The sequence below is a fragment of the Notolepis coatsorum genome, assembly GCF_963971535.1.
Source record: "Notolepis coatsorum genome assembly, chromosome: 6".
Lineage (NCBI taxonomy): Eukaryota > Metazoa > Chordata > Actinopteri > Aulopiformes > Paralepididae > Notolepis > Notolepis coatsorum.
In genome coordinates this window covers 127,649,034-127,661,355 of record NC_140170.1, presented here as the reverse complement: position 1 = coordinate 127,661,355, position 12,322 = coordinate 127,649,034, and positions in this window count along the sequence as shown.

Here is a 12,322-nt window from a genome sequence, read left to right as displayed (position 1 = left end):
CTAGCCGCTGTTAGCCACTCAGTTAACGCTTCTCTCTCTCTCTCTCTCTCTCTCTCTCTCTCTCTCTCTCTCTCTCTCTCTCTCTCTCTCTCTCTCTCTCTCTCTCTCTCTCTCTCTCTCTCTCTCTCTCTCTCTCTCTCAGCCACTAGACTGTAGTCTATCACTCTGCCCTCAGGTTCTTTACTGTTGACATGTACTGTATGATTACCATTGCCAAGATTCAAGATTCCTTTATTGCCACACAACCAGGTTGGTGGTATTGTGATCGGTACAGAGTGTATTGCTCTACAGTACATAAAACCTTCTCTCTCTCTCTCTCTCTCTCTCTCTCTCTCTCTCTCTCTCTCTCTCTCTCTCTCTCTCTCTCTCTCTCTCTCTCTCTCTCTCTCTCTCTAACTAACTAACGTGATTCTCTCTCTCTCTCTCCCTCTCTCTCCTCTCTCTCTCTCTCTCTCTCTCTCTCTCTCTCTCTCTCTCTCTCTCTCTCTCTCTCTAACTAACTAACGTGATTCTCTATCTCTCTCTCTCTCTCTCTCTCTCTCTCTCTCTCTCTCTCTCTCTCTCTGCGTGTGTTTGGAGACGGAGCGAGTTTGTTTCTAACTTTTCTATTTATATATTGTGTTTCAAGTTGTGAATTAGACTGTACTTTATTTGACTGGTTGTGTGTTGTTGGTGGTTTGGTAGTGTTGTGGGGAGTCAGTGTTGATGTCCGCTGCCAGTGACATGCCAATGCGTGGTACATGTTTGCAAAATGTTTGGTATAGCGCCCCCCATTGAGAAGAATGTACCGGCCGCCACTGGGTCAATGGTCTCTAACTACACAACCTCAAGACCCCTACGCTCTGCATCTTCTGGCCGTCTGAGACCCACTCCTATCCGAGCTCCGGGAGGGTCATCAAGGAGAAGCCGCCTATTCTCAGTCCTTGCCCATTGCCCCACAATGGGAACAAACTGCCCACCATAGTTAGGACAGCCGAAACCCGTCCAATCTTTCGCCGTCGACTAAAGACGCACTTCTTCAACCATTATCTGAAATGAAAGGGGAAAAAATAAATAATAATAATAATAATATTCTAACCCTAACTAACCTTACTGTCATGCACTTGTCTTAATATACTAAACTAAACTATACTGTAGCACTCAACACTTGTTACTCAGCTGATAGAGTTGTACCCTTCCTGATGACTTGTGGTACAGAACTTGTAAGTCGCTTTGGATAAAAGCGTCAGCTAAATGACTAAATGCAATGTAATGTATTTCAACTTTATCATTGTTGTTTTCTCTACAATAACAATGCATTTCAGAAATGCATGGAACTCTTAAAGTGCAATGTAGAGTCTACATTGCACTTTAAGAGTTCCATGCATTTCTGAAATGCATTGTTACTTGTTTGTGGCTCAATATTTTATTATGTTTTATTTTATTATTAATATTATTATTAATAATATAATTATTATGTTCTAAAATTCTAATTTGTGAGCAAAGGTTTAGTTTGTTGTTTTATAAGAGTAGCTGCAGGATTTTGAAACCAAAACATTTGCATTAATGAGGAAACCGTTACTCAATTATTAGACCTGATGTCTCAGGGAAATTATTTTATACAGGCTTCTACTTTATACTTCCCAATGACACATTCAGGAAGGAATTAACTGCTCTTAATGTTAAGCCTTAAGGTCCCCCTATAGGGGACTTTTTTTCCCTTTATCATAAATCGATCAATAGAGACCGTATTAGATCCCCGATTATCATATCATGGGGTATCATTGGAAAGCCACACTCATTGGCTACAACCCTGTGCAAAGATTTTCGAGATCGCCAAATGATTGACGGAGGTAGAGCCCCGGGAGTCGGGGGTGGTAATGTGTACTTTTGTGTACTTTGGGGCACGCCTCACATATCGGCATGTAACTCGAGAACCGCTGAACGGATTTTGTTACCTGAAAGGGCAATCGACAGGCAACAAATAGGGCTTTAATTCTACCTATATATTGTATTAAAATAAATGCACACCCGAGCCACTAGAGGTCGGCAAAGAATCGTCCACATGTGGGCCCTTGGATGTTAAGAGGTTAATGTTTTTCAAAAAAGAAATTAGCCAAGAGTAAATACCATAACCCTATCAAAAACAGTAGTCAACATGTATATTTTCATTTTTACCGATGTTTTATATGTTTTATCGGAAATACAAATTTATCGGAAAATGCTAATTATCATAAAAACCGCAAGAAATGACTAAATCCAGATTCAACCCTGCCATTGGAAAGAGGAGCATTTTCCCTATCCATAGATGTATGATTTGGCCATAATAAGGTCAAGGTCAAGTTCAAGGTCAAATATGAATTTATAATTAAAGTCGATTATCATTAATTACTGTATCTACAAATCCTTCTGTTTAATCATCTTCCCGCGGTTCATTTGCTTAGATTTTTTGTACACATGATCTCAATAAGGTGGTGAATGAGCTCAGTGAGCATTTTTCAGATTTCTTTTGCAATTTTTGATCATCATCATCAAAATCATAAATCATAATTAAGTAAGGGATAATGTATGGCTACGAGGTCATTGTCGCAAAATAATTGACAGACACAGAGTTTAAAATACCGAGGCGCCGCGCCGAGGTGTTTTAAACGTAGTGAAGGTCAATTATTTTGCGACAATGACCGAGTAGGCTATACATTATCCCGCTTATTAGTTCAAGTTCAAGTTCAAGTTCTTTAATAGTTGTCATACAGAAGTACAGAATACTTTCATACAAAATGCTTCTTACTGTTACGCTCCAGAGACTGTAGACAAGATAGTATCAAATAACATAATAACATAATATAGCATGAATTTAGAAGAAGAAAATGAGGTCACAGTGTTCGGTATAGACATATGTACAATGTTCTGAGTTACCATATAATATACAATACACAATACTATGCAGTGTACTAATGTACAGTACTATCTAGTGCAAAGCAGAAATGGGATGAGGTACAATTTTAGGTACAATTTACAGTAAGGTGTACGAGTTGTAGTGCAATCCTTCATCCATAAATATAAAGTGTGGGGAGTGGGTGCTACAGTGTGTTTGTTTAAAGTGGGTGTGTGCTATAAAGTGTGTGGAGTATTACATGGCTAACTTACTAACAATATACCTAATTCATTTTACATCGACTCGCAACACTGGTTAACTTCTGGCTGCGTTCTGGCTCCGCTCGTCGCTCCGCCCCCTGTCATCGCCGGCAGCAGAACACCGAGTGTCTAATTGCACTGAAACAGTGTGTGTCAGTGGGCTTGATTGCGAACAGCTGCGCACTGCGGTCATTATTGAAAAAACAGCTGTCATTATTGAAAAATAATGACCGCTGTCGGGGGGCTATTGACCAATCACAAGCAAGCATTTCGGCGAATGTGAAAACGCCATGTAATAATCATAATTAATTTATTCATTACAATTTACTCAGCCTAGTAACAGACACAATATTTCTGACACTGGAAATACATACCCCCAGGTCCCTAGATGTTCCTAGATACCAAGAACATGCAAATTGACCTTGCAGAAGTGGAGCAATCTTCCATTTACTTAGGCATGTACCTTTAGGCGAAAACGGTCTACAGATTAATGGCAGAGCCTGAAGTGTGACCAGCAATAGCAACCCCTCCCTTATCCTCACTCAACTCCAACCCCCACATCAGACCAAGACAAAACATGTCAACAAAGTGCAAAGCAGGGCTCTTTTGCATAGAGGTCACTGTTTGACAGCTGACAATTACAGATTCTACCTTGAACATAGTCCCTCAGTAGTTCCTATCGGTTATACTTCATTATTTGTAACAACTTTTTGGCTCAGGAGGTAGAGCAGTCGTCTGGTAGTCTGAAGGTTCCCGGTTCGATTCCCACTCCTCCCGGGCAGTGTGTCGAAGTGTCCTTGAGCAAGACACTTAACCCCTTATTGCTCCCGATGAGCAGGTTGGCACCTTGCATGGTTGCCTCCGCCATTGGTGTGTGAATGGGTGAATGTGAGGAACAAAATTGTAAAGCGCTTTGGATAAAAGTGCTATATAAATGCACCATTTACCATTTGATTTGATTCTTTTATTTGTATTATAATGTCATGCACCCTGGGTTCCCAGCCCACAAGGACGTAATTACAAGACATTTACATTTACATTTATCCAAAGCGACTTACAAGTTCTGTACAACAAGTCAGCAGGAAGGGTACAACTCATTTAGCTGAGTAACAATGCTCATCAAACAGTGTTGAAACGTGGGTGCTGCAGTGTTGAGTGCATAGTAGTAATTTAGTAAAGACATATTAGTATAGTAGGGAGTAATATAGGCAAGGAAGATTATTTAGTGGGAAAGTGCATGATAGTAAAAGACAGACAATGCAATGAGGCATGACAATAAAACTCCATTTCACATATACAAAGTGTTACTGTATGTCTTTTCCCCCATCATGGTTTGCCACAAAGAAAGTACCTTTCTTGAATCACAACTCAAGTCTTTCATAATCATCTAGCCAAAATAAACGATCAAAGATAAATTACATTTAACCAAAGACTACACTTATTATTTCATAATATAAAGGACAGTAAAACATAAAATAGTTTTTGTTTTCAGTTTCTCCCAAATCACATTAACAAAATCTGTCCTCATCTGGGACACAATTGAATCCCAGAAAACTTGTTTCTATGGCTAATGGTATATCTGACTTTTGGATAGATTTTGCATACTATATTTCAGAACATAATGGTTCTGAAATATAGTAATTCTTATTGAGACAATAATGTTATTAATTTTGGTTCATACCATGTTAACAGATCAACTTTCTTTATATATAAGGAATAATTTACTCTGAATGTCCTGAATATCACACCATAATCTGTTTAAAAAAATGTATGATAAATTACTAATAAAAAATTAAGATTTGACTTGGCCCACGGGTATCCCTTTTCTCCCAATTTAGTCGTTATGCCAATTCCCCCCTTCTCTGATACATGTGGAGTCGCCAGCCACTACTTCACTAGGAGAGCTTTTTTACTTTTTTCACTAGGAGAGCGCAATGACCAGGACTTGATTAATTGATTGATTGATTGAAAACTTTATTAACAGATTGCAGAATGGGTACAATACAGTACGGCTCAATACACACAATTGTTAAGGGGATGCAGACCAGAGAAAGACTTTTGTCTTGTTTACATCAGGGTCCCCCATTTTCAATTCATAGTGACATGTATGACATACACAACATACAGATATATATCTTGACATTTCTGACATGACATACAGCAGGTATACAGTACTGTTACATTTGTGACATACAAGATATGCAAATATACAGTACTGTTAAACAGAGATCCTAACAGAAAATATATACATACGAGGGGGAGGAAACTGTACATTAGGAGGGGGTGGGTGGGAGGGGGTGTTACTTAAGGACATTTACGGGGGCCAGTTTCTAATTGCAGCCTCCCGTAGGTGTTCTTTGGGAGTGGTTTTGAAGACGGGTAGGGATTCACATTTTTTTTACAGCTGTGGGTAGGGCGTTCCACATTGATGTGGCATAATTGCGAAAAGTGATTGACTATGTCTGTACTCAGGTAGAAGTAATAATCCCCACCACCAAAATTAATATCTACCCAAATCAAAAGCCCTGGGTAGACAAATCCGTCCGTGAGGCTCTGAAAGTGCGCACATCAGCATACAACACCGGGCTGGTGACAGGCAACATGGAAGAACACAAGATGGCAAGATACAACGTCAGGAGAGCAGTAATAGAGGCAAAACGGCGTTACAGGGATAAAGTTGAACTTCAGTTTGAACAGGCTGACTCTAGAGGCATGTGGCAGGGCCTCAGAACAATGACAGACTACAAAGGAACCCCCCTCAAACTGAACAGTGACATCTCCTTAGCAAATGATCTCAACTCCTTCTATGCGAGGTTTGAGGCTGTGAACAACAACACCAGCCTACAAACCACGGCAATGGGGGGGGGGGGGGTCTGCTGATGGAGACTCAGTGTTCAGGGTAACAGAGCATGAGGTGAGACGGATCTTTAAAAAAGTGGATATCAGGAAGGCAGCAGGACCGGACGGCATCCCCGGCCGCGTCCTAAAAGTCTGTGCCGACCAACTGGCCCCGGTATTCACTGACATCTTCAACCTGTCCTTGGAACAGGCCGTCATCCCCACCTGTCTGAAGAAGTCCACCATCATCCCTGTACCCAAAAAATCTACGCCCACTTGCCTCAACGACTACCGCCCTGTAGCCCTCACCTCCATAGCCATGAAGTGCTTTGAGAAGCTAGTGAAGGGCTACATCTGTTCCTCCCTCCCCATCAACCTGGACCCTCTGCAATTTGCATATCGCCCCAACAGGTCCACGGAGGACGCCATAGCCCATGTGCTGCACACAGCAGCATCACATCTGGACAAGAGGCAGGGGAACTATGTGAGAATGCTGTTCATCGACTACAGCTCAGCATTCAATACCATAGTCCCCTCCAAACTCATAGCCAAGCTCAGGGACCTGGGCTTGAACTATGACCTGTGCCAGTGGGTCCTGGACTTCCTGACGGGCAGACCCCAGGTGGTAAGAGCCGGCAACTGCACCTCCTCATCCATCACGCTCAACATAGGGGCCCCCCAGGGCTGTGTTCTGAGCCCCCTCCTCTACTCCCTGTACACACATGACTGCATAGCACAGCGGAACAACAACACCATCATCAAATTTGCTGATGACACAGTAGTGGTGGGCCTGATCTCTGCCAACGACGAAAGGGCCTACCTGGAAGAGGTAGAGAACCTGTCACAGTGGTGTCAGGAGAACTGCCTCTCCCTGAACGTCAGCAAAACAAAAGAGATGATTGTGGACTTCAGGAGGTCGGGGGTCAAGGACTACAGCCCCCTCAGCATCGACGGGGCACCAGTTGAGAGAGTGAACAGTTTCAAGTACCTCGGAGCCCACATATCCGAGGACTTGACATGGACCACACACATTGACAGTGTTGTGAAGAAGGCACGACAACGCCTCTACTTCCTCAGGCGCCTAAGGAAGTTCCAAGTCAGTCAGAAGATCCTTAGGAACTTCTACTCATGTACAATAGAGAGCATCCTGACCGGCAACATCACCTCCTGGTTTGGGAATAGCACTGCAAAAGACCGTAGCAGACTACAAAGAGTGACACGTTCAGCCGAACGCACAATTAGAGGGGGGCTTCCCACCCTCCAGAACATTTACAACAAGCGGTGCAAGGGGAAGGCTAAGAGAATTATTAAGGACTCGAGCCACCCGAACAACTGCCTCTTTGAACTGCTGCCGTCAGGCAAGCGATACCGGAGTCTTATGGCGAGCACAGAAAGACTCAGAAGGAGCTTCTATCCCCAGGCCATCAGGCTGCTAAACGAACAATAATCGCTAAACGAACAATAATCACTATGCAACAACCATCAAATGCACACAGCACACACACCCACACGCACACACTCACTCAAACAAACAACACACTGCAGCACCCACTCTCCACACTTTAGATCACACAAACACACTTACACTTTATATTTATTGATAAAGGATTTGCACTACAACTCGTACACCTACTGTGAATTGTACCTAAACTGCACCTCGTCCATTTATGCCTTGCACTATATAGTATTGTATATTAGTACACTGCACAGTATTGTATATTGTATGGTAACTACGTCTACGAACATTGTACATATGTCTAAACTGAACACTGTGACCTCTTTTTTTACTTCTAATTTTTACTATGTTTTTATTTCATACTTATCTTGTCATGCACAGTCTCTGGAGCGCAACAGTAAGAAGCATTTTGTACAAAAGTATTCTGTACTTCTGTATGACAACTATTAAAGAAACTTGAAACTTGAAACTTGAAACTTGAAAAGTGTTTAGTCCCTTGTTTGAGACGAATCTGGGTTGAACATGATTTGTGGAACTCCCTCTGGTGTTATGGTCGTGGTATTCACTGACCTTTGGGAAGTATTTCGATATGTACATGGGTACCTTTAGTGGTGTAGTGTATCTTGTAGACCAGGCCCATTGCAAGTTGCTGTACTCTGTCATCTACTCTAAGCCATCCTAGGTGGTCAAAATGGGCAGGGGTGAGGTGGGTTCTAGGAGTAAGGTCAAGCAGTAGTCTGACCAGTTTGTTTTGTGATGTTTGTAATCTTGTTTTAGTGCCTTTGAGGTGCTTTGGTACCATGAGGTGCAAGCATAGTTGTAGTACCCTTGAATGAGTGCTCCTGTTAGAGTCTTCAGGGTATTCTTGTTTACCAGAGAGGAGATCCGGTACAAGAATCTTGTTCGTTGGTTGACTTTTTTTATTACATTGGATGCCATTTTGTCACAGGAAAGAGTTGCCTCTAGGATGGAACCCAGGTATGTAATTTCATCTTTCCTTGTGACAATATTGTCACCCACTGTAACAGAGAAGCCGTCGGTCTTGCTGAGTTTGTTATTTGATCCGAAGAGAATGGACTCTGTTTTACCCAGGTGTAATGATAGTTTATGATAGCGAGCCAGGTGCAGATTCTGCCGAGTTCAGGGCCGTAGCCAGGGTTTAGAAATTAGGGAGGTCCATTTATTTTTTTGGCCCAGACCGGCCCACCATAATCGGTCGGACACCACCCACCACCAGTACACCATCCTTGCGGTCCCCTTAAATATGCGTACCTACTGTACTATTCCCCCAAACCACTACAAAGCTGGGTAGTAAGTACCATGGAGCTCTTGGCTGAATCTTCTTTTGGGTGGTGATGTAAAAACACCTGCATCATAGTAGGCTCAGGATGGGCAAAGTAGTCTATAGCCTGTTCATCCCTGTCTCTCTCCTCCACAACCTGGCTTGACTAGACATAAGGAGAGAGAGAGAGATGATTACAATTAACTGGTACATTCAGGTCCAGAATTGTTGGAATTCCCTGATAAAGATGTGCAAAAAGCTGTACAATTTAAGCAATACCATACTGGTAATGAGCAAATAGTTGTTTATTCAATTAATGCTGTTCCATCTTATTTCATTTGATACTAACTACTCAGTTCATACAGATTTCAAGTATCCAAATATCAATGATGAATATTGCATAAGGTTTACACAGTTAATAGATCACCTTTTTGTTTTATATTCATGTTCAGAGAGGAGTAATAGTTAGATCTTTGTATGTGTGATTTATATAGCAATTAAATCAATGGTGTGCTTGTTTGTTTGGGGAGTTTGACCTACAGTTAATGTGCCTACCACGTGAAGGTGCATGCTCAATGGACAGCACAAAAACTATTTGTGTAGGTGGAGACTAGAGCTACCACAGATAGTAATAAGTTATAAGAGTAAGTAATCCATACCATATATATCCTAATAGTTACCTTATTACCATACTTGGCTGAAAATAAACTTTGCTGCCTGTTGTGAATGTGTTTTTCCCTGTAGGCTAATACATAAGTAGGCATACATTTTTGCAGTTGAGCAAAAATTAGCAGTTGAGCAGTTTTCATGCATCTTTATCAAGGGAACTGTTATGGTTTGTAACCGACCCCAATCGCACAACACAAGACAGGTATGATGGTTTGCCAAGAAACAGATATTTATTGAACAACAGGGAAATACAGGGAAAAGGGCACTGTCCCTTTAAGGGAGAAATCACAAATACAGGAATATAATATGAGGGGAAGGAAAGGTGCCTTTAAGAGGCGGGCAGGAAAAGGGAAACACTAAGGGAAAGTAAGGGAACGCCTAAGGGAAGGTTAAGGGAACGCCATGGGACAGAGGAACTAGAGACTAGGTAAACCAGGGACAAGGAGAACTAGGGAGAAAGGACTAGGGACTAGGAGAGCTAGGGAACAGGAGAAACGGGGACTAGGGGAACTAGGGACAAGGAACTAGGTGGAACTAGAAAGGGGAGAACTAGGGAACAGGAACTAGGTGGAACTAGAAAGGGGAGAACTAGGGAACAGGAACTAGGTGGAACAGAGGGGACTGAGGCCCGCGGAGGCGGGCTGGGGTACAGGGAGGAACTGGGGACTGGTGGGAAAACATCTGGGCCGCTCCAGGCGTATGCGTAAAGGTACAGGAACAGCAGCGGGAACGGGGGCAAGGGCACTACGCTGGGTGAGTGACATCACAATCAAACTCACCCAGGCGTATGCGTAATGGTACAGGAACAGCAGCGGCGGGGTGCCGGCTGTCCGAGCCGAGGATAGAGTGGTGCAGGAACAGGCAGCGGGGCGAGAGCGTCGCCACCGGGGCGCCGGCTGTCCGAGCCGAGGACAGAGTGGTGCTGGAACAGGCGGCGGTGGCGAAGGTGTCGTCACCGGGTAGCCGACTGTCGGAGCCGAGGACAGAGTGGTGCTGGAACAGGCGGCGGTGGCGAAGGTGTCGTCACCGGGTAGCCGACTGTCGGAGCCGAGGAACAGAGTGGTGCGCCACTGCTTGAGTGCGCATCGGAACCGAGGGACGCGTCGGGGTGCGTCTGCGAGGAGGAGTGTGCCAAGCACGAAGGTCTAGAAGATGCGCGTTGCGCGCTGGTCTGGAGAGCGTGCCAAGCTCGAGGGTTCTTGGAAGATGCGCGTTGCGCGCTGGTCTGGAGAGCGTGCCAAGCTCGAGCGTCCTTGGAAGATGCGCGTTGCGCGCTGGTCTGGAGAGCGTGCCAAGCTCGAGGGTTCTTGGAAGATGCGCGTTGCGCGCTGGTCTGGAGAGCGTGCCAAGCTCGAGCGTCCTTGGAAGATGCGCGTTGCGCGCTGGTCTGGAGAGCGTGCCAAGCTCGAGGGTTCTTGGAAGATGCGCGTTGCGCGCTGGTCTGGAGAGCGTGCCAAGCTCGAGCGTCCTTGGAAGATGCGCGTTGCGCGCTGAGGACTGGAGAGCGTCTGCGCTGGTCTGGATGTGCGTCAGGACGAACAGCTGCGCGGGGGTCTGCAGTGGAACGCTGGGGTGCCTCCCGTGGAAGTACAGGGAGCGCAGACCAGTCTCCCCCACAGGCAACGGCGACAGCTGGCGAAGGCTGGAGCAAACATCTCGACGCCGGAGAATGGAACAGCATAGGCAGACAGAGGATCTCCCGAAAGAGTCTAGATGTTTAGAGAATATGACTCGGCAAGTATACAACACGACCCCACGCCAAAACGAGGGGAAGCGCCCTGGTATTTAAAGCCCACAGGGGGACTAATTAGCCTGCCACCACAGGTGCGAGAGATAATAGAATATCGAACAGGTGTGGCCACTAAGGGTAAGGAACGAGAGGGTGGGGGCTAGAGAGAGTGAGTGAGAAGGGAAAATAAACAGTATAGGCTTAAAGAACAGAGAAAAGGTAGTGAGCAGCGGGCAAAACCTCACAGTATCCCCCCCTCCAACGGGAGCCACCCGGCGACCCAAAACAAATACAGACAGAGTGGCAGGGGGCAAAACAAGAGGTACTGGCCAAGCCAGCAGGGGAAGCCACCACAAGAGTGGGGCTAGCAAAAGAAACAGGGTCGCCGAGGGGTAACTGGGGGAACTGGTCTAGAGGAACTGGTCTAGAGGAACTGGGTCTAGAGAACTAGTCTAGAGGAACTGGTCTAGAGAACTGGTCTAGAGAACTGGTCTAGAGAACTGGGCTAGAGAACTGGTCTAGAGAACTGGTTTAGAGAACTGGTTAGAGAACTGGTCTAGAGAACTGGTCTAGAGGAACTGGTCTAGAGGAACTGAGGGGCAAGCAGGGTAGCAAAGGGGTAACCATGGTAGCACCGGGAAAGGGCTAGCAGAGGGAAGGTTGCTGCCAGGGCACTGATAGCTACAGGGCCTATGCTAGCTGTACTGCTACATCAACATAGAGGCTGCGCTAGCTGCCGAGCTAGGCTAGCAGAGGGAAAGGGTAGCTGCCAAGGCACTGATAGCTACAGGGCCTATGCTAGCTGTACTGCTACATCTACATAGAGGCTGCGCTAGCTGCCGGAGCTAGGCTGGCAGACAGGGCTGGACCAGCATGAGAGAACAAGCTAGCTGGAAGGACAGTCCTAGCTGTGGGAATACTGACCTTGCTAGCTGAAGGGCAGTCCTAGCAGTGGGAGAAACTACACAAAAAAGTGGAGGCCATGCAGAGGGACCGGGTTAGCTGCTTGGGCCTGGCTAGCTACAGGGCCTATGCCAGCTGCAAGGCTGCATTAACATAGAGGCTGTGCTAACAGCCGGGGCCAAGCTAGCAGACCGGGGCCATGCAGAGGGAAACTGGGTTAGCCGCCAGGGCATGGCTAGCTACAGGGCCTATGCCAGCAGCAAGGGCTGCATAAACATAGAGGCTGTGCTAGCAGCCGGGGCTAAGCTAGCAGACAGGGGCTCTGCTGAGG